Here is a 27,488-nt window from a genome sequence, read left to right on the forward strand (position 1 = left end):
AAATAATTATAACATAGAAATACAATATTCTTATCTTCGGTTACCCGGTACCAGACATGCCTTTCAATCTAAAAATTACAATTTCTACATGCACTGAACTCCCCAGAAAACAAACAAAACTTTATACGAGCATAACCTGAGTTGGAATTGAAATATGCCCTATTGTAAAACTATAAGGGGAACTATTAGTTGCTTGGAATACAGTTCAAGGATCCAAGATAAAGTTAGGTTCATATTGTTCAGTCATAACTTAAGTTCCTATGACTATATTTTATTAATCGATCAAAATTAATATAGAAGAAAAGTATCAGGGTGGAACATAATAAATGTCTTCAAAAATTCAATGTTAAAGGTAATTATTATAAAGATACACAATTGCTCCTCCAAATAGCCCTTAGGGAAATGTATAATACAACTAGACAAAACTTCCTTAATCAGTCGGGACGCACCAGACAAACTAAAACAACATACAATTTATTTGACCATCATGATGCTTTTCATATATATCTGATGAAAATATAATTGCAAGTATTTACTGCTATTGGATCTGCTCAATAGAAGGTTAAACAGTTGATTAATCATTATGATATAACTTACTAAAACTTATATTTTTCCATATGATATGCATTATATTTCTTTAACTTACAAGAAGTATATATTCCTGAATACAATAGATCCCTCTAGTGGCCGAAATGCATAACTGTAAAAGAAGGCCTCATTAATGTTTGACATAATTAAATATACTTAATCCTGAAAACTTGATATATCTAATTATGACATGGGTTTATGTATTACCACATACACACACAGAATCTCATTTCACCTTTCCCCACAAATTAGAATAGACAATACTCAACCTAATACGGTAGCCTTTATGAAATTCAATGCAATACATCTGTGTCCTGAAATATTAGAATACCATGTTATGCTAGCTGCTCCGATGTGCTAGAAAATAGAAATAAGTGAGAAATAACTGATTTATCTTTTATTGCTTAATTAAAAAAAAAGGAAGAAAGAGAGAAACACTATAAGAATTCATCTTGTCCTACTTAGACCTCGAACCCACACAAAGGGTAGAATTCTTTTTACCCTTTGACCCTTTGACCCTTTTTATAGGGTAGACTAGCTGGTCTAACCTACCTCCGGAACATATATCCCCCCCACTTCCAGTGGGTGTTTTTTTTTTTTTTTTTTTTTTCTCCAACCCTGTGTTTTTTTCTCAGACTAACACAAAGACGAACAGATATAATACTCTAACTTTTCAAAACACACACAGAGCCTTATCACAACATCAACTTCTTAGAATCTATTATTTTGAAAAACTTAAAAACTACCTTCAAAATGCCTAACCCAAAACAACAAACTATTTCATCAACAATAAAACTACTTTCAGTAAATGCTAAAGGACTCAACATACCGGAAAAAAGAACCAAATTTCTTAATGAATTCCATAAACAAAAAGCAAATATCATTTGCATACAGGAAACTCACTTTAAATCTCACAAAATTCCAAAAATACAAGACAAAAGATTTCCAACAGCTTTTCGCGCCACCAATCCAGAAGGGAAAACTAAAGGAGTGTCAATACTGATATCTAAACAAACACCAATCCAGATTTATGATACAATGATAGATCCGGAGATAAAGACCTGCAGTGGATAGAAGCCACAAAAAGAGGAACAGTGCAGAATTATGGTTATGACAAGAGTAGTACTATTGACAAAACAAAGAAAACACATATATTCTCAACCCGAAGAGACAGATCAGCCTCCCCCGTATGTAGATGAATGGACCTAAGATAGAGATAGGTCAGAGCCATGTCCAAATGCCCCGTCCAGTAGAGGACTCAAGTTGTTGTCCACCTACATCAGATTCAGCAAGTTTGTCAACGCCAAATCTCAGTAAATATACTCCTAACCGTAACACTCTAGGTATAGGCAGGACAGAAATAGGGAACTCAGTAGTAGTCAATGGGCTCCCCAATCAAGTGTCCACTTCCACTCCGAGAAATCCTGATGCAAATAGCCGGACCCTTGCCCCGTCTTTCAACATACCTCTGCAAATGCCCTTAAGAGAGCAGGCAGTGAGGGAACATCAGACTCTAGTTTACACCCCTTTTTACCACAAGAGATTTACTGAACTGGTAGATTCATAACCATGCCTACTCTGAGAAGCCCCAAGCCATGACAGATTTGCTCTGGTCAATAACTCAGACTCATAACCCCACTTGGTCGGACTGCCAGCAACTTTTATTGACCCTTTTTAATACTGAGGAGAGACACAGAATTAACCAAGCAGTGCAGAAGTATAAAGTCAAAAGACCCTTCCTATTAGAAATACTTTGTAGTTTGGGGGGGGGGGGCATCAAGTCCAACATCAGTTCCTGTACATGCTGGATTGCCCTATTCCCTTGCTGGGTAGAGACTTACTTGCTAAACTCAGAGCACACATATACTTCCAATCTGACGGACAGGCTTTCCTAAAATTGCTATGGACAGATGACAACCCACCAGGATTAGCCAGACACATTCCCCCAATCCTTATTAAATTAAAATCAGAAGCCACTCCAGTCAGCCTGAAACAGTACCCAGTCCCTCGAAAAACCCTAGTAGGAATACAAAAGTACTTAAACAAATTCCTACACTATGGTATTCTAAAACCCTGTCAGTCTCCCTGGCCTCTACTCCCAGTACAGAAACCCGGAACAGCTCACTGTCGTCCTGTTCAAGACCTCAGAGCAGTCAATCAGGCTGTAATGACCATCCACCCAGCGGTCCCGAACCCATACAACCTATTGGGATTAATACCAGGGGAGGCCATCTATTTCACAGTTCTGGATTTAAAAGATGCCTTCTTCTGTCTCAAAGTGGCAGAACAATCCCAGCGCATTTTTGCTTTCCAGTGGGAGGACCCAGAGACTGGGGGTAAGGGACAACTGACATAGACACGTTTACCCCAGGGATCCAAAAACTCCCCTACACTATTTGGAACAGCCCTGACCCAAGACCTGAAATCCTTCAAGTCTGATCCTAAGAATAGAGTCCTCCTTCAGTATGTGGATGACCTATTGATCGCCGCCAAAAATAGAGAAGAGTGCCTTCAAGCTACTAATGAACTGTTACAATAATTTTTTTTTTTTAATTGACAATTTTTTATTGAGCTTCCAAAAAAGATATATTACAATGTATAAAAGTGGCATTACATACTTTTGGAAATTGCTTGGCCTAATCCTTTCAAAAACAAAAAAAAACAAACAAAAAAAAAAATTAAGAAAGAAATTATAAACAGGAGGAATAAAAGAGATAGATAGAGAAAGAAAGGGGTCCATACCTTTAAAGCTCATTTCTCCGGGGCCCCAAGCACATGTAATTTTCCAAGGCGAGGGTGGTCCCATGGACCTATAGAATTACGAAATTATGGGGGTGGTTCCAGCTTTCTGTGCCATGGTTCCCATGTAGCTGTGTGTCTATCTGTTTTATCTATAAGTCTGGCCGTCATGGATTCCATGACCTCTACGTCCTTAATTCTAGTGTATAAATCGGATAGTGATGGAGGACTTCAGCTCTTCCAGTGTAGGGAAATTAAGCATCTGGCTGCTGTAAGTATTTGCATTGCTAGCTTTTTGGCTAGTTTAGGGAGTATAACAGGAGGGAGGCCTAATATGAAAAATTTAGGGGAGAAAGGGATATCTACCTCAAACAGTCGCTGGAGGAGGTCACGAACCGCTCACCAGTAAGGTTGTAGGAAGGGACAGCTCCAGTATATGTGGTATAATGTGCCCCGTTCCCGGCGGCACCTCCAACAACGATCCGAGGCCGACGGGTATATGGTCTGTAGGCGTGATGGGGTAAGGTACCATTGAAAAAGTACCTTATAAGAGTTTCCTTTGTAAAGGGTGCATATAGAGCCCTTAGCTGCCCAGCGCAATATAATAGCCCATTGTTCGAGTGTTAGTTCCTCCCCAAGTTGTTCTTCCCACCTGCGCATGTACTTGTGTTTCCCTCTAGTGATCATGTCATAAGAGTTTATGATTTTATATATGTCTGAAGTCAGTCCCTTCTGTTTGGGACCCGACAAGACTAGGCACTCAAAAGGGGATGGTTTAGAGAATTGGAGGGTAGAGGATATGGTAAGTGCATAATGCCGTATCTGGAGGTAGCCAAAAAAGGCACTGAGAGGGAGATCATATTTAGTTCTGAGTTTTTCAAAGGATAGTAATGTTCGAGTCACTGGGTCCACCAAGTGCCCATAATGGAAGAGTTGTTTTTGCAGCCATGGAGAGATCATCTGAGAGGTTAAGCTGTCAGGTAATTTAGGGTTATAAAGGAAGGCTGTGACTAAAGAGGCCTCAGATTGTAAAGGGGTGCTCTGGTTTAGCCGCCTCCCAGATACTGCGTAAAAGGTGCATTGTATGTAGTAAGTAGTAGTAAGGAGGGAACATTGGCATTGGCATTCCATAATAAATTATTCGGGTGGATAGGCGCTAGCCATATCTTCTCCAGCTGTGTCCAGCGGTTATAGGCCGGCAAGGTAACCCAAGAAGCTACAGCTCTCAATTGTGCAGCATAGTAATAGCGTTGAAGATGTGGAAAGGCCAATCCCCCCTCCCCTCTGGAAGCAAACATCACCGACCTAGAGATTCAGTGGTGTTTGTAGTTCCATGTAAAATTTAAAAGGTCATTTTGTAGTTTTGTGAGATGAGGAAGTGGAATGGGTACTGGAAGGGTCATAAAGCAATACAGAAGTTTAGGTAATATGTTCATTTTGATCAATGCTATGCGACCAAACCAAGACATCGAATAGTGTCTCCATTTGGCCAAAAGGGATCGAATGGATGCAAACAGAGGTCTGAAGTTTGCGTTATATAAAGATTCATACCGCGGAGTAAGATGTACCCCTAGATATTTAATGGAGTAGGATTTCCACGCATATGAAAAGTTTGCCGAGAGGTGTTGGACCTTCCTTGGAGATAAATTTAGCGGGAGGGCCTCCGACTTAGTCGGGTTAATCTTGTAGCCCGAGAGGGATCCATAATCCTGCAAAAGTTTATGGAGGTTAGGGAGAGTGGTGTGTGGTTGTGTCAAGGTCAGGAGGACATCGTCCGCAAATAGTGAAATTTTAAATTCCCGACCTCTAACCTGCACGCCCTTAACATTAGGATCTTGTCGGATCTGGGCCGCCAAGGGTTCGATGCACAAGGCGAAAAGCAGTGGGGAGAACGGGCAACCTTGCCTCATGCCATTTGAAATAGGGAAGGTGGTTGTGGCCGCAAAGGGCGTTTTGATGGAGGCAGTTGGCGTTGCATATAAGTGCTTAATCGCCTTGAGGAACGGCCCCCGAAAGCCCAGGTGTTCAAGGTTGGAGAACATGAATGGCCAGCTGAGCCTATCAAAGGCTTTCTCAGCATCTAAACTAAGCAATAAAGCTTCATTTTTTTGTCTTTTAATGATATCTATTAAGTTGATGGCTCTTCTAGTATTGTCCCCTGCTTGACGCCCCGGAACAAAACCGACCTTATCTTTATGGATCAGAGCGGAAAGAATCTCATTTAATCGAAGGGACAGGATTTTTGTAAATATTTTCAGGTCTGAGCTTAATAAAGCTATAGGCCTATAGTTGCCGCACAGCGTGTGGTCCTTGTCTGGTTTGGGTATAAGTGTAAGAGATGTCTGCACGTCTCTAGGGATTTCCTCCTTGCCCATAAATCCATTAAATAAACGAACCATGTGTGGAAGCAGGGTAGGTAGGAATGATTTGTAATATTCATATGGGAGGCCATCCGGGCCTGGGGCCTTATTATTCGGGAGGTGTTTCAGAGTGCTCGAGATCTCTTCATCAGTGATAGGAGAGTTGAGGGAATCTAAGGCTTCTACTGGTAGGGTGGATACCCCGCTGGAGGCAAGGTAGGACTGTACCCGGTCCTTAACCACTTGACGACCGCCTCACACCGATGTACGTCGGCAAGGTGGCACGGACAGGCAAAATCACGTACATGTACGTGATTTGCCTTCCGCGGGTGGGGGGTCCGATCGGGGGTTGTCTTTTGTCCCACGGCAATAATCGGAGGTGAGGGGGAGGCCATCCGTTCGTGGCCCCCCCCTCGCGATTGCCGCCGGCCAATCGAATCATTCCTTTGCTGCTGTGTGCACACAGCAGCAAAGGAAATGATGTCATCTCTCCTCGGCTCGGTAATTTCCGTTCCGGCCCGAGGAGAGAAGACAGGTATGTGAGTGCACAACACTACACACACACAGTAGAACATGCCAGGCACACAAAACACCCCGATCCCCCCCCCCGATCGCCCCCCGATCCCCCCCCAATCACCCCCCCCTGTCACAAACTGACACCAGCAGTTTTTTTTTTTCTGATTACTGCATTGGTGTCAGTTTGTGACAGTTACAGTGTTGGGACAGTGAGGGTCGGTTCACACTGGGACGACTTGGGATCCGACTTGTACGCCCTCAAGTCGCCCCAAGTCGCCCCAGAAAGAGATTCACATTTAAGTGAATGGGAGCGTCTGAATAGACACTACTGAAGTCGCTCCGACTTCAGAGCGTACTCCCTGTACTACTTGGATCCGACTTGGTAGGCGACCTGTACCATAGAAATCAATGGAAGTCGCCTCCAAGTCGGATCTCTCTCTCAAAGTCAAGCGACTTTGCAGGGAAAACCCCTCCCTCCCAGAGAGCTGATTGTCCTGTGATTGGCCACAGCCGAAGTCGCCTGTCCTGGAGGCGACTTGAAGTCGCGTTGTAATTTGCTAAAGTCGCGCTGAAGTCGCGCCGAAGTCGCGTTGAAGCCGCGTTGAAGTCGCCGTGCAAAGTTGCGTTAAAGTCGTGTTGTCCCTGTGTGAATCGAGCCTTAGTATTAGCCCCCTGTAGGTCTAGGATACCCCCCTAACCCCCCCTAATAAAGTTTTAACCCCTTGATCACCCCCTGTCACCAGTGTCGCTAAGCGATCATTTTTCTGATCGCTGTATTAGTGTCGCTGGTGACGCTAGTTAGGGACGTAAATATTTAGGTTCGCCGTCAGCGTTTTATAGCGACAGGGACCCCCATATACTACCGAATAAATGTTTTAACCCCTTGATGGCCCCCTAGTTAACCCTTTCACCACTGATCACCGTATAACTGTTTCGGGTGACGCTGGTTAGTTTGTTTATTTTTTATAGTGTCAGGGCACCCGCCGTTTATTACCGAATAAAGGTTTAGCCCCCTGATCGCCCGGCGGTGATATGCGTCGCCCCAGGCAGCGTCAGATTAGCGCCAGTACCGCTAACACCCATGCACGCAGCATATGCCTCCCTTAGTGGTATAGTATCTGATCGGATCAATATCTGATCCGATCAGATCTATACTAGCGTCCCCAGCAGTTTAGGGTTCCCAAAAACGCAGTGTTAGCGGGATCAGCCCAGATACCTGCTAGCACCTGCGTTTTGCCCCTCCGCCCAGCCCACCCAAGTGCAGTATCGATCGATCGCTGTCACTTACAAAACACTAAACGCATAACTGCAGCGTTCGCAGAGTCAGGCCTGATCCCTGCGATCGCTAACAGTTTTTTGGTAGTATTTTGGTGAACTGGCAAGCACCAGCCCCAAGCAGCGTCAGATTAGCGCCAGTACCGCTAACACCCACGCACGCAGCATACGCCTCCCTTAGTGGTATAGTATCTGAATGGATCAATATCTGATCCGATCAGATCTATACTGGCGCCCCCAGCAGTTTAGGGATCCCAAAAACGCAGTGTTAGCGGGATCAGCCCAGATACCTGCTAGCACCTGCGTTTTGCCCCTCCGCCCGGCCCAGCCCAGCCCACCCAAGTGCAGTATCGCTCGATCACTGTCACTTACAAAACACTTAACGCATAACTGCAGCGTTCGCAGAGTCAGGCCTGATCCCTGCGATCGCTAACAGTTTTTTTGGTAGCTTTTTATTGAACTGGCAAGCGCCAGCGGCCTAGTACACCCCGGTCGTAGTCAAACCAGAACTGCAGTAACACTTGGTGACGTGGCGAGTCCCATAAGTGCAGTTCAAGCTGGTGAGGTGGCAAGCACAAGTAGTGTCGCGCTGCCACCAAGAAGACAAACACAGGCCCGTCGTGCCCATAGTGCCCTTCCTGCTGCATTCGCCAATCCTAATTGGGAACCCACCGCTTCTGCAGCGCCCGTACTTCCCCCATTCACATCCCCAACCAAATGCAGTTGGCTGCATGAGAGGCATTTTCTTTATGTCCTCCCGAGTACCCCTACCCAACGAACCCCCCCAAAAAAGATGTTGTGTCTGCAGCAAGCGCGGATATAGGCGTGACACCCGCTATTATTGTCCCTCCTGTCCTGACAATCCTGGTCTTTGCATTGGTGAATGTTTTGAACGCTACCATTCACTAGTTGAGTATTAGCGTAGGGTACAGCATTGCACAGACTAGGCACACTTTCACAGGGTCTCCCAAGATGCCATCGCATTTTGAGAGACCTGAACCTGGAACCGGTTACCGTTATAAAAGTTACAGTTACAAAAACAGTGTAAAAAAAAAAATATATATATAAAATAAAAAAAAATAGTTGTCGTTTCATTGTTCTCTCTCTCTCTATTCTCTCTCTCTATTGTTCTGCTCTTTTTTACTGTATTCTATTCTGCAATGTTTTATTGTTATTATGTTTTATCATGTTTGCTTTTCAGGTATGCAATTTTTTATACTTTACCGTTTACTGTGCTTTATTGTTAACCATTTTTTTGTCTTCAGGTACGCCATTCACGACTTTGAATGGTTATACCAGAATGATGCCTGCAGGTTTAGGTATCTTCTTGGTATCATTCTTTTCAGCCAGCGGTCGGCTTTCATGTAAAAGCAATCCTAGCGGCTAATTAGCCTCTAGACTCCTTTTACAAGCCGTGGGAGGGAATTGGGAATGCCCCCCCCACCGTCTTCCGTGTTTTTCTCTGGCTCTCCTGTCTCAACAGGGAACCTGAGAATGCAGCCGGTGATTCAGCCAGCTGACCATAGAGCTGATCAGAGACCAGAGTGGCTCCAAACATCTCTATGGCCTAAAAAACCGGAAGCTACGAGCATTTTATGACTTAGATTTCGCCGGATGTAAATAGCGCCATTGGGAAATTGGGGAAGCATTTTATCACACCGATCTTGGTGTCGTCAGATGCTTTGAGGGCAGAGGAGAGATCTAGGGTCTAATAGACCCCAATTTTTTCAAAAAAGAGTACCTGTCACTACCTATTGCTATCATAGGGGATATTTACATTCCCCGAGATAACAATAAAAATGATTAAAAAAAAAAAAAATGAAAGGAACAGTTTAAAAATAAGATAAAAAAGCAAAAAAAAGAAAGAAAAAAAAAAAAAAAAAAAAAAAAAAAAAAAGCACCCCTGTCGCCCCCTGCTCTCGCACTAAGGCGAACGCAAGCGGCGGTCTGTCGTCAAACGTAAACAGCAATTGCACCATGCATGTGAGGTATCGAAGCGAAGGTCAGATCGAGGGCAGTAATTTTTGCAGTAGACCTCCTCTGTAAATCTAAAGTGGTAACCTGTAAAGGCTTTTAAAGGCTTTTAAAAATGTATTTATTTTGTTGCCACTGCACGTTTGTGCGCAATTTTAAAGCATGTCATGTTTGGTATCCATGTACTCAGCCTAAGATCATCTTTTTTATTTCATCAAACATTTGGGCAATATAATGTGTTTTAGTGCATTAAAATTTAAAAAAGTGTGTTTTTTTCCCCAAAAAATGCGTTTGAAAAATTGCTGCGCAAATACTGTGTAAAAAAAAAAATGAAACACCCACCATTTTAATCTGTAGGGCATTTGCTTTAAAAAAATATATAATGTTTGGGGGTTCAAAGTAATTTTTTTGCAAAAAAAAAAAACTTTTTCATGTAAACAATGAGTGTCAGAAAGGGCTTTGTCTTCAAGTGGTTAGAAGAGTGAGTGATGTGTGACATAAGCTTCTAAATGTTGTGCATAAAATGCCAGGACAGTTCAAAACCCCCCCAAATGACCCCATTTTGGAAAGTAGACACCCCAAGCTATTTGCTGAGAGGCATGTCGAGTCCATGGAATATTTTATATTGCGACACAAGTTGCGGGAAAGAGACAAATTGGTTTTTTTTTTTTTTTTTTGCACAAAGTTGTCACTAAATGATTGCTCAAACATGCCATGGGAATATGTGAAATAACACCCCAAAATACATTCTGCTGCTTCTCCTGAGTACGGGGATACCACATGTGTGAGACTTTTTGGGAGCCTAGCCGCGTACGGGACCCCGAAAACCAAGCACCGCCTTCAGGCTTTCTAAGGGCGTGAATTTTTGATTTCACTCTTCACTGCCTATCACAGTTTCGGAGGCCATGGAAAGCCCAGGTGGCACAAAACCCCCCCAAATGACCCCATTTTGGAAAGTAGACACCCAAAGCTATTTGCTGAGAGGTATAGTGAGTATTTTGCAGACCTCACTTTTTGTCACAAAGTTTTGAAAATTGAAAAAAGAAAAAAAAAAATGTTTTTTCTTGTCTTTCTTCATTTTCAAAAACAAATGAGAGCTGCAAAATACTCACCATGCCCCTCAGCAAATAGCTTGGGGTGTCTACTTTCCAAAATGGGGTCATTTGGGGGGGGGGTTGTGCCACCTGGGCATTCCATGGCCTCCGAAACTGTGATAGGCAGTGAAGAGTGAAATCAAAAATTTTCACCCTTAGAAATCCTGAAGGCGGTGATTGGATTTCGGGGCCCCGTACGCGGCTAGGCTCCCAAAAAGTCCCACACATGTGGTATCCCCATACTCAGGAGAAGCAGCTAAATGTATTTTGGGGTGCAATTCCACATATGCCCATGGCCTGTGTGAGCAATATATCATTTAGTGACAACTTTGTACAAAAAAAAAAAAAAAAAAGTGTCACTTTCCCGCAACTTGTGTCAAAATATAAAATATTCCATGGACTCAATATGCCTCTCAGCAAATAGCTTGGGGTGTCTACTTTCCAAAATGGGGTCATTTTGGGGGGTTTTGTGCCACCTGGGCATTCCATGGCCTCCGAAACTGTGATAGGCAGTGAAAAGTGAATTCAAAAATTTACACCCTTAGAAATCCTGAAGGTGGTACTTGGTTTTCGGGGCCCCGTACACGGCTAGGCTCCCAAAAAGTCCCACACATGTGGTATCCCCATACTCAGGAGAAGCAGCTGAATGTATTTTGGGGTGCAATTCCACATAGGCCCATGGCCTGTGTGAGCAATATATCATTTAGTGACAACTTTTTGTAAATATTTTTTTTTTTTTGTCATTATTCAATCACTTGGGACAAAAAAAATAAATATTCAATGGGTTCAACATGCCTCTCAGCAATTTCCTTGGGGTGTCTACTTTCCAAAATGGGGTCATTTGGGGGGGTTTTGTACTGCCCTGCCATTTTAGCACCTCAAGAAATGACATAGGCAGTCATAAACTAAAAGCTGTGTAAATTACAGAAAATGTACCCTAGTTTGTAGACGCTATAACTTTTGCGCAAACCAATAAATATACGCTTATTGACATTTTTTTTACCAAAGACATGTGGCCGAATACATTTTGGCCTAAATGTATGACTAAAATTTAGTTTATTGGATTTTTTTTTATAACAAAAAGTAGAAAATATCATTTTTTTTCAAAATTTTTGGTCTTTTTCCGTTTATAGCGCAAAAAATAAAAACTGCAGAGGTGATCAAATACCATCAAAAGAAAGCTCTATTTGTGGGAAGAAAAGGACGCAAATTTCGTTTGGGTACAGCATTGCATGACCGTGCAATTAGCAGTTAAAGCGACGCAGTGCCAAATTGGAAAAAGACCTCTGGTCCTTAGGCAGCATAATGGTCCGGGGCTCAAGTGGTTAAACGTCTTCTGGATAGGTAAGTATGGTATGGATGGGTTATTATACAAATCTGAGTAATGGTCCTTGAGGAGTTGTGCGATGCTGTCCGGGTGGAATTGCAAGGTGCCATTAGTGTCTCTGAGAGCTTGAGGGGCTGATGTATGTGTATGTTCTAGAAGTTTACGTGCCAATAGGGTATGGGCCTTGTTGCCTTTATCATAATAGAGTTGGCGCAATCGCAATAAAGCTTTCTGCACCTTACCCATGTCTATACTTTTTAGTACAGCTCTAAGCTGGATAATCTCTCTCAATAAACGGATAGAGGACGAAGATAGGAGCCTAGATTCTAGTGCCTGCAATCGTTGTGTTGTCTGCTGTCTCAGCAACTTGGCATTTTTCTTCCAAGCAGTGGAGAATGCAATACTCTGTCCCCTTATGACTGCTTTATGTGCCTCCCAAAGGGTTCCCACCGATATCCCTGAAGTGTTGTTTTCTACAAAGTAAAATTTTAAAGTCTTTTCCATGTCCAACCTATATGTGAGATCTTTCAGGAGAAAGTCGTTCAGCCGCCAATGGCACTGTTTGACTTTGGAGGGATGCAGCTTTAGTGTCATAACAATTGGAGCATGGTCAGACCATGAGATAGGTAGGATGTTTACTGCAGTAAGGGCCCTTAGGGAGGGAGCATTGACAAAAAAGTATTCTAGGCGAGCATGTGTGTGAAACGGGTGTGAGCAGTGGGAGTATTGTCGGTCTGTCGGATGTTCGACGCGCCATGCATCGAATAGGGCAAATTTTCGGGTGACCTGGCAAAATTGTGTGGATTGTTTAGAAAGGCGTGCGGGGAGAGCTTTTTTGATAAGAGATGTTCTATCTAAGGTGGGGGAGAATGGAAGATTGAAGTCTCCCCCAATAACCAGGAAAGAAAGCTTGTTGAGGAAGAGGCAGATATAAACCTTAGTAACAAAGGATATCTGATTAACATTTGGTGCATAAATGTTGCAGAAAGTTACGTCCGATTGTTGCCACTTGCCATTAAGGATCAAAAAACGCCCCTGCGGATCCGAGTAGGAGGAGGTGGGAGTGAATGGAGATCCTTTTTTAATCAGAGTGGCCACCCCTGCTCTCTTTTTAGTATTGGAGGCCAAATAACCCATAGGGTATAAACGCGACGTGAATGCCAGGGTACCCAATTTATTGAAGTGTGTTTCCTGTATAAAAATGACCTCTGCTCCAGAATCTCTAAAGCTTCGTAGCGCTAGTTGACGTTTAAAGTTGGAGTTGAGGCCATTTACGTTATGTGAGTATATCTGTATCATTTTACTATTTGGGGTATTGGCAATAAACAGTAAATGAGCTTGTGTCTAGTTGAAGTGTACTTATCTGGCATGCAGTTTCAGGGTATTGTGTGTCGAGACCGCAGACAAGTTTCTCCGCCCAGGTAGCAGCTCGGGAGCCCAGGAGAGACGAGGCATGGAGAGAAAAAGAAAGAAAAGAAGGAAAAAATAAGAAACATATATAAAAAATAAGATAAGCGTACTTCAGGTAGCAATCTTCTTGCAAATCTAAAGTCCCTTGTTACCCCCATCGTCTATCCAGAGCGAGGGGGGTAAGTATCAACCAGGGGGGACTGTTATATCACTGAGTGAACTAGGGGGGTAGTGTCGGAATGAAGTCCAATCAGTACCCATAATCCGGAACCTGCTAAGAAACATATCTATGAATAGTATAACCAGTAGCTAGGGGACAGTACTAGCTGTTATACAGAAATAAACTGTCTGAACTAGTGGGCAAAACCAGACAGGCGGCCAGTCCATTATTAAGGGTCATCCAGGTCGAGATCTGACCACAGAGAGGTCGAAACCTCAATCTGGTGGTGTCACGTACCTGGTAGGTGGAGCCCGGAATGCAGGGAACGGCCTCTCGTATACCTCCGACTCGGGAACCCCTGGTAGTGATGACAGGGGCTCGGGAGTGCGAAGGGGCACAAGTGCCTGACTGGAAGGCTGGAACAGGGAGCTGAATCAGGTAGACAGCTGGGAGGTGTCCTGTAGTCCGGCAGCAGGATGTAGACAGCAGGGAGGTGTCTTGTAGTCCAGCAGCAGGATGCAGACAGCAGGGAGGTGTCTTGTAGTCCAGCAGCAGGATGTAGACAGCAGGGAGGTTTCTTGTAGTCCAGCAGCAGGATGCAGACAGCAGGGAGGTGTCTTGTAGTCCAGCAGCAGGATGTAGACAGCAGGGAGGTGTCTTGTAGTCCAGCAGCAGGATGCAGACAGCAGGGAAGTGTCCAGCAGCAGGATGTAGACAGCAGGGTGCAAGCAAGCCGGGTCAAACACAGACGGGCAGATCAGGTACAGAAGGTAAATCCGGGAGAATAGTCAAAGTCCAAAAGCTGAGATCAGGGCAGGCAGCAAACAGAGTAGTCAAAGTCCAAAAGCCGGAATCAGGGCAGGCAGCAAACAGAGTAGTCAGGAACAGTCCAACTGGTATCAGGTAGCAAAGGCAAGTAACAGGGCACAAGGGGTCTTCAGGAACGCTGTAGACCGGACAGCAAGGCAGCAGTGGAACAGTCCTCTTTAAATAGCCCCTTTGGCGCCAAGTGCTGTCACAGGGCGCCGCTATTGGCGCTATTGCGCATGCGCGTACGCACGTTAGCGCTATTGGTGCTATTGCGCGCGCGCGAGCGCCGGATGGCGCTTCTGTGCACAGGCATTCCTTTGAACTTTAGTTTGCTGGGATATTTGCAAGAGGGCTTTTCCTGACAGGTGGGCAAGACTCTGGAGGACTCAATGTCCAGGAGGGACAATAGTCAACTCCCATTGGAGGGTCATGGCCGTCCAAAGGCATAAACCCGGTGATTGCAGCTAAGATACAAACAAAAGCTAACTGTGACAACCTGTGTATAGCTACTACATCACTACAAAAAAGGGGGTTCGCCTAGTCAGGGAGGATCCAAAAAAAAGGAGAAAAAACAGGCAAGTCAGTGTAGACCAGAGGTGGTGGTCAAGTGGGCCGATGCTTGGGACTCATCCGAGGATTTTCCGGGGGGGGGGGTCTTTTCGCTTCACAGGTACCTTCTGCCATCCAGTGGATGGAGGGGGAGGAGGGGGAGGGATAATGTCCCAGCCTGGGAGTTCAGGTATAGAGAGAGTTAGAGTTTCACAAAAGAAACGGAGGTCCTTAGGGACTCAAAGCGTTGCTATTTTCCCAGCATGCGTAGCTGTGAGGCTGAATGGAAACCCCCATCGGTAGGTGATGTTGCTATCTTGGAGAGAGTGGAGGAGTGGTTGAAGAAGCCGGCGTTTCTGCAAGGTAATCCATGAAAGATCTGGAAAGAGTTGGATGGGAGTACCATCCACCAGGATAGGTTTGATCGCCCGGGCCTTGCGCATGATATCTTCTTTCAGCGCAAATGAGTGCACTCTGCAAATTATGGTTAGGTTTAGATGCTTGGTCTTTGGGCCGCAAGGCTCTGTGGGCTCTGTCCATTTCAATGTGGGTGGATATGGGGACTCCCAGCAAGTTATTGAAGATCGTTTGGAGGATCGATTGAAGGTCCTCTGGACCGCAAGATTCCGGGAGCCCTCGCACCCTGATGTTATTGCGACGATTACGGTTGTCTAGATCTTCCAAATGTCGTTGCATGTCACGGAGTATATATCGGTTGTCTGATGTGATTGAATTCTATGTACTGTGAGCTTAGTTGCTTGCAAGTCTTCATCTAGGTCTTCCACCTGGGTGGCCAGCTGTCGAAAATCTGCCTGCAGGGTTTTAATTTCACTGCGGCACGCTTCTTTAACCTCCGAAACCAGCATTTTAAAGTCTGCTTTTGTGGGCAATGAATGAAGTTGCTCCCTCCATGAGATTAATTCATCTGCTGTAAGAATGGAGGGTACCTTAGGCGAGGCTTGGTGAGGAATCTGAGGTTGTGAGGAGGGGGCCCAGGGTTCAAACCACTCTCTCTGGTCCTCCGTTTGCAATGGTGGAGCCGGGCTTAGTTGGGGAGCAAAAGATGGGGGCGGGGGGCCTCCATTGAGGCCCATGTTGTTGTCCTTGCGGGGTTGAAGAGGCCTTTGTGGTTTTGGGGAGCTTGGGGCTGAGGATGGGGTTAAGGTGGTTGGTGAGGCCGACGTCCGCCGCGGTAGGGATTGCGAGTGGCCCTGATAGGGTGTAGGAGGTAATCCCCAATGTTGAAAGGCTGGAGGGGTTCCCCTCAGGGATACAGAGTCCTGGTCACAGATAGGGTGGCCTGTAAGCCGGGGAGTCAGAGAGGGACTCACCCGTGAGGTTGCTTGTCGCCCTCCGTGTAGGCCGCAAGATGGCGGCGGGATGTCTCCATGCGGGGAGGAAGGAAGGCCTCCCAGTGTCGTTGGGGCTGAGGCTGTGGTAGCAGGCCGGCCACGGGTCATCATCCTCCGGGAGTCATGGCAGTGGAAGTTCCTGCAGCTGCCTGAGTCTCTCCCCAAGCTGCTGGGTGCGAAGGAGATGACGGCTGTGTGGCGCGCTGCGGCGCCATGTTTTCTTCCTCCTGCATGGCGGAGTCCGGGCAAACGGAGGAAAGTAGGACTGGATCGGGGGACCCCGTGAGTCAGAGCGTCCAGAGGTACCCCCTTGCCTTGGTGTTTTGCCTGATCTGTTTCTGCCCATCAGATTGGAGCTGTGTCCCCAGAAAGCACTGTTTCAAAGCAGGTCCGTGAGGAGCGAGGAGATCACGCGTCCATCTCGGTCAGCAGCCGGCCACGCCCCCGAACTGTTACAATTATTGTGGGAGGCAGGTTATAAGCCATATATATGTCCCGGAGAAAGGCGCAATTGTGCCAAGAGACTGTAAAGTACCTGGGATTCAGAGTACCACAAGGCCAGAGACAATTGGGAGAAGGCAGGAAAGAAGCTGTTTGTCAGATTCCCACCCCGACTACCAGACAGCAAGTATGTGAATTCCTGGGGGTGGCAGGATTCTGCCAAATCTGGATACCGAACTTTGCCACAAAAGCTAGACCCCTCTATGAATCCAAAAAGGGGGGAGAAAAGGAACCCTTTCAATGGGAGAACAAAAAAACAGAGCATTCCAAGACATTAAGGTCTCTATAATGCAGGCACCTGCGCTAGGCCTGCCGGATAGCCAAAAAAAAAAAGTCTTCTATTTGTATGTCAGTGAAAAATTAGGAATAGCAGTAGGAGTCCTGACACAATACTTGGGGTCGTGGCAGCGCCCTGTAGCATACCTTTCGAAACAACTGGACACTGTAGCTCAGGGATGGCCATCCTGCCTGCGGGCCATCGCAGCAACAGCCCTCCTTGTGGCCGAAGCTGACAAGTTGTCATTAGGTCAGGAGACTTATGTCCCAGTCCCACACCAAGTACAGGCATTAATGGATTACAAGGGAAATCACTGGTTCACTAATGCCGTGTACAGTGGACTTTACGGCAGACTTTGTCCTGCGGACTTTGCAACGGACCTTACAACAGACTTTCCTAATGAACGGACTTGCCTACACACGATCAACCAAAGTCTGACGGATTCGTACGTGATGATGTATGACCGGACTAAAACAAGGAAGTTCATAGCCAGTAGCCAATAGCTGCCCTAGCGTCGGTTTTTGTCCGTCGGACTAGCATACAGACGAGCGGACTTTTCGACCAGACTCGAGTCCGTTGAAAAGATTTGAAACATGTTTCATTTCTAGGTCCGTCGAACTTTTGGGGAAAAAAAGTCCGGTGGAGCCCACACACGATCGAATTGTCCGACGGACTCCGGTTGCCGAACCAAGTATGCCGTAAAGTCAGGTCGTGTGTATGCGGCATTACAGTCGAATGGTTAAATATCAAGCTATGCTGTGTGAAAATCCTCGTATCCACTTAGAGACTGTAAACACTTTAAACCCAGCCACTCTGCTCTCCACCTCACAAGAACCCCTAACTCATGACTGTCTCCAGGTAATGGATATGAAAGCTGACCAGACTTGAAAGACAGCCCCTTGGAAAATCCAAATGTTGAGTACTTTACTGACGGAAGCAGTTTTGTAAAAGATGTTTATCCCCAGATATGGAATCTCCGCCATATGCTCAGACAATGGCCCTACCTTTGTCCACAAGTGCCTCCAGGAAATAGCAACAGCACTTAAGATTACTTGGAAACTACACACTGCATATAGGCCCCAAAGCTCTGGAAAAGTTGAATGAATGAACTGCACGCTCAAGTCACAACTGGCCAAGCTCTGTCAGGAAATCCAAATGAAATGGACCTTGATGTTGCCCATTGCTTTACTGAGAATTCGGAGTACCCTAACAAAGAGGACAAATCTGTCCCCTTTAAGGTACTGTATGGTAGGCCCCCACCCATCATTAGAGGGATAAGAGAAGACTTGCATCAGATAGGAGGGGTAGTTAACCGTGAACTGATACAGAGACTTGGGGAGAGTAAGCAAGACATAGGGAAATGGGTTCAAGAGAAACTTCCCATAAGCTTGTCGAACCCAGTACACCCCTTTAGACCAGGAGATACAGTGTGGGTAAAGGAGTGGAACTTAACCCCACTAGGGCCAAAATGGAGAGGTCCTTACACTGTTCTGCTATCTACCCCAACAGCCATTAAGGTAGCTGAGGTGACACCCTGGATACACCACTCCAGGGTAAAACGAGCTGCTGACATCACAGACTCCTGACACAGTACAGTAGATCCCCAAGATCCTTTGAGACTGAGATTGACCAGAGAAATCATAAGGAAGAACCCCAGCCCTGCAGCCAGCACACCCCTGGAAGCTGCTGGCTCAACGCACGGCTGAAGATAAAGGACATCTACTAAGCTCTGCTCCAACCACAGCCCGGATGCTGGTTGTTCTACGCATAAGCTGAAGCTTGAGGATATTTATCGATGTAATGTTTACTAAAATCTTTATAATGAGACTGCTGATAGCCATAGCAGTGATACTGGCCGAGTTAAAAAAGGGGGAGGGTAATTCATGTGACACTTGTATAAAGACCACCAGAGTAGGATCCATAGCTACCAAGATGTTACTGTGGCACTCTCATTATCAATGCAAGGGCACAGTAGCTGGTACCTGCATACATAATGGAACTATCTATTCAATGTGCTCCATTGAAAATCAGATAACCTGGTATGACCCCACTTATGCACCCTATAAAACTTGGCTAACGGCCCGAAGCTTAACTCCACCGGTAAGCTGGTAAACCATACCCTGATCACCAACTCAAGTATTGCAGAGACAAGTTTTAATTATTTTCTGATTCTCCCTATAGTGTATGGAGTGCTAATATTTTTACTCTTTTTGTATTCTTATTACCATGGGCCAAGGGTCACTATCCCAGTGTTTTATAAGTTAATGAGAGACCCGACTGGAGCTGACAATGGGGAATAGTCTCGGTAGAAGAATGTTTTGTGCCTGCTAGTGAGGCCACCATAAAGAAGAAAGAAAAAAACTGTATGTTATCTAGTGATGCTTAATCTCGCTCATATTAATCGCTATGATTATGATCAAAGGGGGGAATGAAGTGGCAACGAGGGTCAGTTTATATGGTCATAGTTATGTGTGTAGTAAGACTGATTTATAATTTCAGCTAAAAATCATATTTCTTGTATTTCATGTTGAAACTACTTGGTTGTGGTTAAAGACACTGACAGGTTGTGGTTAAAGACACTCCCCCTCCCATACAGAAACCTGCTAAGTTGTTCCTCTTTCTGTGCAAGGAAAATGAAAGTTTTGCATAAGGTTTAAAAATATATATGTTTTGCAGAACTTGTCTGGTTTAGGATGCGTAGGTTGATTTTTAGGTTGATTTTTAAAAGGTTAGAATGTTTTGTATAACGGAAGTGTACCACTTGTTCGCTTGTGACGCAATATGCTGAAATTATATGTGCACTGTATGAGCTATATTTTGGACACTTGACATATAGACACGAGTCGGGTCAAGCGTGTCCACTTTTTTGGCCAAAAAGGTGGAATAAATCTCCCATACTTGAGTCCTGTGTCCAGCAACGTCATTTTACCGATATTCACCTGCTACTTCACTTCCTTACATTAGTGTCCCCAGAAAAGCCCCCCCTCTTACATCAGGGTCCCCAAACAGCTGACTCCCCCCCTTGCAGAGGTTCCCCTGTACCTGGCTGCTGAGGTGGGAGGCGGCGATCGGCAGCTCTATGGTGTCCACAGGCAGGGGGATCTCCCTGGGGCTAGTAGTTCTATCTCCGAATGTATACAGCGGAGAGGGGTCTCTGACCCGGGCATCAGCAGCAGTGTTCAAGCAGAGTGAAAGTGAAACTGATACCTGCCGGGTCAGAGGCCCCTCGCTTCTCCTCTCCACTGTATACACTGACACTCGAGAGAGTACTACAAGCCCCAGGGAGATCCCGCCGCCCACACAGGCACCATAGAGCTGCCGATCGCCGCCTTCCACCTCCTCCCACCTCTCCCTACTGCACTCTAAACAGCCAGCCAGAGATGCAGGGGGGATGCTGGGTCTTGGGGGCCCCACGCAGCTTGCGGGGCCCTACGCAGCTTGCGTAGTGAGTATATAGGGCGGATCTGCTCTGTTTCTTATAACAAAAAGTAGAAAATATCATTTTTTTTCAAAATTTTCGTTCTTTTTCCGTTTATATCGCAAAAAATAAAAATCGCAGAGGCAATCAAATACCATCAAAAGAAAGCTCTATTTGTGTGAACAAAAGGACGCAAATTTAGTTTGGGTACAGCATTGCATGACCGTGCAATTACCAGTTAAAGCAGCGGAGTGCCAAATTGTAAAAAGTCCTCTGGTCTTTAGGCAGCCAAATGGTCCGGGGCTTAAGTAGTTAAGAACTGTCAGACAGCAGAGCAGGCAGACGGCAGGAGCCTTTAGCGCGAGTGGAGCTTCTTTTTTTTTTTTTTTTTTTTTCTTTCTTTTTTCGGGTTGGCGGTGATGGCGGGCATCGTGATTGACAATGGATCTACATCAGGGGACATTGTTTTTTATTTTTCAATAATATTTTTCAAAAACTCGCATTGTGTTTTTATGAATGGGTAGGGGTACAATGTATCCCACACTCATTCACATAGAGGGATTGCGGGACCTGGGGGTTCCCCTTATTAAAGGGAGCTTCCAGACTCTGATGCCCCCTGCCCCCAGACTCCCACAACCACCGGCCAGGGTTGTGGGGAAGAGGCCCCTGTCCTCATTAACATGGGAACAAGGTACTTTGGGGGGGGCCCCTGCCCCAAAGCACTCCCTCCTGTTTTTTTCCCTGTCCATTTTTTTTTTTTTTTTTTTATTGCTGGCAATTTTTGTTTTTACATTCAGCTGTCAGTGGGGAACCCTGCTGACAGCTGATGACTCATCGGTTGTTAAGGACGTGGCAGCCGACTTCCCGGCCCGCTCCTTAAAGGGGCTGTAAACCCTCAAGGTTTTTCACCATTCTATGCATTAAGGTGAAAAACCTCCTGTCACGCAGCAGCCCCCCCTTTTACTTACCTGAGCCCCTTAATTCCCACAACAGGAATGAGCACACCAGCTTCGGCCGGTGTCTGGTGTCCTGATTGGATAGATTGATAGCAGCGCAGCCATTGGCTCCCGCTGCTGTCAATCAAATCCAGTGACGTTTGCGCCGGAGGTCAGGGCCGAGTCCTGCTGTCTGTGTCAATAGACGCAGCAGGACTCGGGAGTACGCCCGCACGGGTGTCCCGAAGGAGAAGGGGATAAGCCACCTGCGCCGCTGAGGGACCCCAAAAGAGGAGGATCGGGCCACTCTGTGCAAAACTAACTGCACAGAGGAGGTAAGTATGATATGTTTGTTATTTAAGAAAGAAAAAAGAAAAACAAGGGTTTAGTAACCCTTTATCAACCAGCTATTCACAGTTTGTTAAAGCAAAAAAAAAAAAAACACATGAAAACACATCAAGAACGCAGATTTAAAAATGCAAAGCACGCTGGAAAAACGCATCAACCGCAGCCGTCTAGATGTGAACCTAGGGTTATTTTCAGTGCAGTTTCACTTTAAGCTGACTGACAAGGGTGGACAATAGTCAATATAAAACTATGAATATGCGGATTCTTTCAAACCCTCAATGGTATTGAAAAGTCCCTTTGTCAAGGGATAGTAATTTTCAGGAAAAAAAAGTAGTTTGATCTAACTGATATGACGGAAGAGCAGAATGTAATTTCAAAGGATGTTTTGCTATTCCAGAAAGTGTACAAAGGACTCAGGGAATTACAGAGAAGCAAAGATAGACATTAACAAAACATTCAAAGAACATTTTTAGAAAACATATTTAACCACTTGACCACTGGGCACTTAAACCCTCTTCCTAATCAGACCAATTTTCAGCTTTCGGTGCTCTCACATTTTGAATGACAATTACTCAGTCATACAACATTGTACTTATATGAATTTTTTGTCCTTTTTTTCACACAAATAGAGCTTTCTTTTGGTGGTATTTAATCACTACTGGGTTGTTTATTTTTTGCGCCACGGATGTTCCCGGGTGCACACCCCAGGGGCGCGCGAGAGCAAGATTCTGGGAGGACGTCCATGGACGCCCTCCCAGAATAAGCCAACAGAGCTGTAGCCGTCTTTCGGCTATGACCCGGTCGGCAAGTGGTTAAAGAAAGTGCAAAACATTGTGCTATCCAGTTTAGCGCCAAAATCTTAAATACACTCCACACGGTACTCAAACATGAACACAGCAGCTCAAATAAGAAATTGCAGGGCAGGCTCAAGAGATCAATAAGTAATGTTACAGAGAACATCGAATTTCCTAGGCTCAGCAGATGACTGTTATTTTTAACAGTTTTATTATTTGATAATAATCTTATCAAATGTGGTTGTATTATAATCTTGTTTTTATCTTAAAGTGGAACTTTATTAAGAAAATTAAGTCCTGCTAGATCACTTCAGACTGTCCGCTTTTGCAGGTATATCTATGTAAAACACAAAAAATATGCGTCTATATTGTTTAAAATCGAATAATACACTTTCCTGAAGCCAACATGGCAGCGCATACCTATGATATACAGTAGCTCCGCCCCTATATCCACCCACAGGACCTGTTTAGCTCTTTAAAAGTCTGACTGAGAGCTACCTCCCCCATTCTCCTTTTTGTCCTCAAAGATCAACACCTACAGACCTTAACACTCAGGATAAGCTCTTACCTGCTGACTTTGTCGGAGTCCGTCTGGGTTCAAGCCTCTCCCAGCATGCAGTCCCACATCTTAGGCTGCTAAACGCACCAACATGGTGGGAAACCCCTTCTGGTGGTCTTTTGGGGTCAAGGTGTTCTCTAATCCAGAGACGATATCCCTCTTGTGGCATGCCTGCTTTGGAGTCCGGATCCAGCATGTCTTCTCTCCTATGGAACTCTTTCCAGGTCTGTCGATTTCAAGAAACTTTTTTTCTTTTTCTTACTCTCATGTCTCTAAAGACCCCATACACACTGTGCAGCTTTGTTGTCTGATTTTCTTTGGATTTGCTGGGATGTGGTGAAGGGGCCTGCCTGATTGCATACAAATTGAGGCTCTTAAGCTTTGACCTCATATTGTGTGGTTTTGGTAAATCTGAGGGAAAAAATCTGCAGAGGATTGTATGATGTGTAGCCAGCTTAAATTGGGCGTTGGCTTCCCTCCAATTGTTCTAGCTCTTTTTTGATTAGAACAGAGGGGACTGAGTCTCTCTCTCAGGTGCTCTATTTAAAGGGCACAAATGGTCAGGTAATGGATGCCTTCGCGATTCAGGTATCCAGAGAGACAGTATCTCTTTCTGAGGAACAGTCAATGACAGGTAAGTCTTGCTATTCTAGTAATGGGGATAGAAGGGAGGGAGAGCCAGGAAGAATGTATTACTAGGGGATGGGGGGTTTTGCCCAGATTTATTTTATTTTAATTTGTTTCTCCTTGGCAAAAAAAAAAGGGGGGTATATATGTATTTTTTTCCCTCTCTCACTTCCCTTAATTTTCTCTGTTGCCATGCAGTCCCCCTTGCAACTTTCGGTTCTTCCGCCAGCATGAGCCTAACACCACATAACAAAGACCACTGCAATACCAGGTAAGGGCCAACTTTGGGTAAGTAAGAAGATGAGGGGAAAAAGTGCACTATGCCTGGACGAGCGGGCCTTCTTGTCTATTGCAGCCCCAGCCACTCACACTCCCGCTCTAGGAGGTCCAGAAGCCATCTGGATTGTCGGGATTTTTCCAGGGCAGAAAGTGGCTCCTCCAGTCCTGGCAGACCCCAGTATAAAGGACGCAAATGTTCGCTTAAGAGAAAGCACACAGCTTCTCCTCCGAGGGCTCAACGCCCGAAAGGCTAATGTTGGTCTTGTGGAGATGACCCTATGCCAGGAAAGCTACTTTTCAGCAACTGCTTCAGGCAGCTTGCCAGAGACCAGGAGTACGAGAGTCAGCAGGTGTCAACCTTGCTCAAGAAAATAGTCCACGACTCCCTGGCAGAATTTTCCAGTCGTCTCGGACAACCAGGGACAACAGAGTGGGCCCTGCACTAGGTCTAAACCAAGCCATTCAACCCTCTCTAACTAGAGGGGTACCAGGCAATTCAGGGGTGACTCCAGCCCAGCAAATTAGGCAGGCTGATTCCCCAGACCCAGTATTACAGCCAACCTTACAGGCAGAGGGAGAAGATATTACCTCCTCCTTGGCAGGGAATCCTGAAGGTTCAGGCTTTGCTTTTGCGATGATACCACCATTCATTAAGGCAGTAAAACATGCACTGGAATGGGGGGATCCGGAACCTCCTCTAAAGAAGGAGAAAACCTATTATCACACACCATACAATCCTGATTTTGAATTGTGTGGCAATCATTGCACAACATGCATTAGGTCAATTAAGACAATTAATGGGTGGAGCCTTTAGAGCTACTATTTATTTCAAAGTTTTATGTCTGTAATATGGTTATGACTAAGGCCTTATACATAGTTGTCAACATTGTAAAAAAATTTTTAGGGACACTTTTTTGGCTGTAGGCGGAGTCTTATTCTAATTAGTCGGTGGGGCATGCGTTTGTAGGTGTGACATAGCAAAAAAAAGAAAAATTGGCGTGATTGCAATGAAATGGTGGGTGTGGCTTATGTGGGCATGGTTCAAATGGGGGTCTGGTTATAGTCTGAGATGAATGAGAGATGGAGAAAGAAAGGGGAAAAGAGGGAGAGAGAGGGAGGGAGGGAGAGAGAAAGAAGGAAAGAGGAATGGAGGGACAGCAGGCCCAGATCCTACACCACAATAGAAATGTGTATTCCAGAATTTAACAAATCAGCAGATAAAGATACTCCAAACACCTGGTGTTAGCGCTTTAATCATCCCAGCACCATGGTTGTTGTGGTGTCAGGATGATTGAAGCGCATTATTACTATTATTACATTGTAATATAGAATGAAATAATTCAACTCACCATAATCCAGAATCAGTGGGACTCCTGAGCGTGTCACCTGCCACGTCGCCTGCCACCAGATGCCATCAGGTGTCCCCAGTAGAGCCCGTCCTTACATCAGGTGTCCCCAGTAGAGTCCGTCCTTACATCAGGTGCCCCCAGCAGAGTCTGTCCTTACATTAGGTGCCCCCAGAAGCAGAGGCCCTCCTTACAGATCTGTGTCCCTGGCAGTGGAGCCCCTCCTTACATCTGGTCTGCCCAGCAGAGGAGCCCTAATTTACATCTGGTGTCCCCAGCAGCTGAGCCATCCCAGAAAATTAATCGGGAGGAGCTCCGATTGGGACGAGGCAGGGCAGTGTACGGAGGTCAGCAGGTTGCAGGGCAGTGTACAGAGGTCAGCAGGTTGCAGGGCAGTGTACAGAGGTCAGCAGGTTGCAGGGCAGTGTACAGAGGTCAGCAGGTTGCAGGGCAGTGTATAGAGGTCAGCAGGTTGCAGGACATTGTACAGAGTACGGAGGTCAGCAGGTTGCAGGGTAGTGTACAGAGGTCAGCAAGTTGCAGGGCAGTGTACAGAGGTCAGCAGGTTGCAGGGCAGTGTATGGAGTACGGAGGTCAGCAGGTTGCAGGGCAGTGTACAGGGGTCAGCAGGTTGCAGGGCAGTGTACAGAGGTCAGCAGGTTGCAGGACAGTGTACAGAGGTCAGCAGGTTGCAGGGCAGAGTATAGAGCAGGGGCAGATCCAGGGGGGGCAATGGGGCAATTGCCCCCTCCAAGAATACGGGTGAGTGAGTGGGCCGGCAGGCATCGCCCGGGTGAGAGAGCCGGCTCCGCGGCTGAGAGCACGGGCGGCTCCGAGTCCATTGGTGAGAGACAGTGACAGACAGGTGAACAGCTGTGCGGCGCCGGCTCGTGACAGTGTTTGACTGTGAGCGGGCTGCTGGTCAATCAGGGATACGGCGGGCGGGGGAGCAGAGAGATGACATCATCTCTCATCGCACGGCGCCCGCCCTGCATCCCTGCAGTTCCACTCTCGCTGTGCAGTGTGCAGGCAGCCGCGGCAGCAGAGAGATTACATCACCTCTCTGCTGCTTGACTGGTAATCTGCTGCCTGACACTGGGACACAGCAAGACAGAGACAATTATAGCAGGCAAGTGACAATCCGCAACGTGTGGCATGGGACGTGGCAAGTGACAATCTGCAACGTGTGGCATGGGACGTGGCAAGTGACAATCAGCAACGTGTGACAAGTGACAATCTGCAACATGGGACGTGGCAAGTGACAATCTGCAACGTGTGGCATGGGACGTGGCAAGTGACAATCCGCAACGTGTGGCAAGTGACATTCTGCAACGTGTGGCAAGGGACGTGGCAAGTGACAATCTGCATCTGGTGACAGGCGACATGACAAGTGACAATCCGCAACGTGTGGCAAGTGACAATCTGCAACGTGTGGCATGGGACGTGACAAGTGACAATCCGCAACGTGTGGCATGGGACGTGGCAAGTGACGTGGCAAGTGACAATCTGCAACGTGTGGCAAGGGACGTGGCAAGTGACAATCTGCATCTGGTGACAGGCGACGTGGCAAGTGACAATCTGCTTCTGGTGACAGGCGACGTGGCAAGTAACAATCTGCATCTGGTGACAGGCCACGTGGCAAGTGACAATCCGCAACGTGTGGCAGGTGACAGTGGCAAGTGACACGCTCAGGGCTCCCACTGATTCTGCATTATGGTGAGTTGAACCATTTCATTTTTTATAACAATGTAATTATAGTAATAATGCACTTCAATCATCCTGACACCATCACAACCATGGTGCCATGATGATTGAAGCGCTAACACCAGCCATTTCCCCGATAAATTTACCCCAAAAAAAGGTATTTTCTGGCAGTGCCCCTCCCGAGACTAGGCTCTGGATACGCCCCAGTATAGAGGTCATCAGGTTGCAGGGCAGTGTATAGAGGTCAGCAGGTTGCAGGGCAGTGTACAGAGGTCAGCAGGTTGCAGGGCATTGTACAGAGTACGGAGGTCAGCAGCTTGCAGGGCAGTGTACAGAGGTCAGCAGCTTGCAGGGCAGTGTACAGAGGTCAGCAGCTTGCAGGGCAGTGTACAGAGGTCAGCAGCTTGCAGGGCAGTGTACAGAGGTCAGCAGCTTGCAGGGCAGTGTATGGAGTACGGAGGTCAGCAGGTTGCAGGGCAGTGTACAGGGGTCAGCAGGTTGCAGGACAGTGTACGGAGGTCAGCAGGTTGCAGGGCGGTGTATAGA

Source organism: Aquarana catesbeiana, linkage group LG07, assembly GCF_042186555.1.
Source record: "Aquarana catesbeiana isolate 2022-GZ linkage group LG07, ASM4218655v1, whole genome shotgun sequence".
Lineage (NCBI taxonomy): Eukaryota > Metazoa > Chordata > Amphibia > Anura > Ranidae > Aquarana > Aquarana catesbeiana.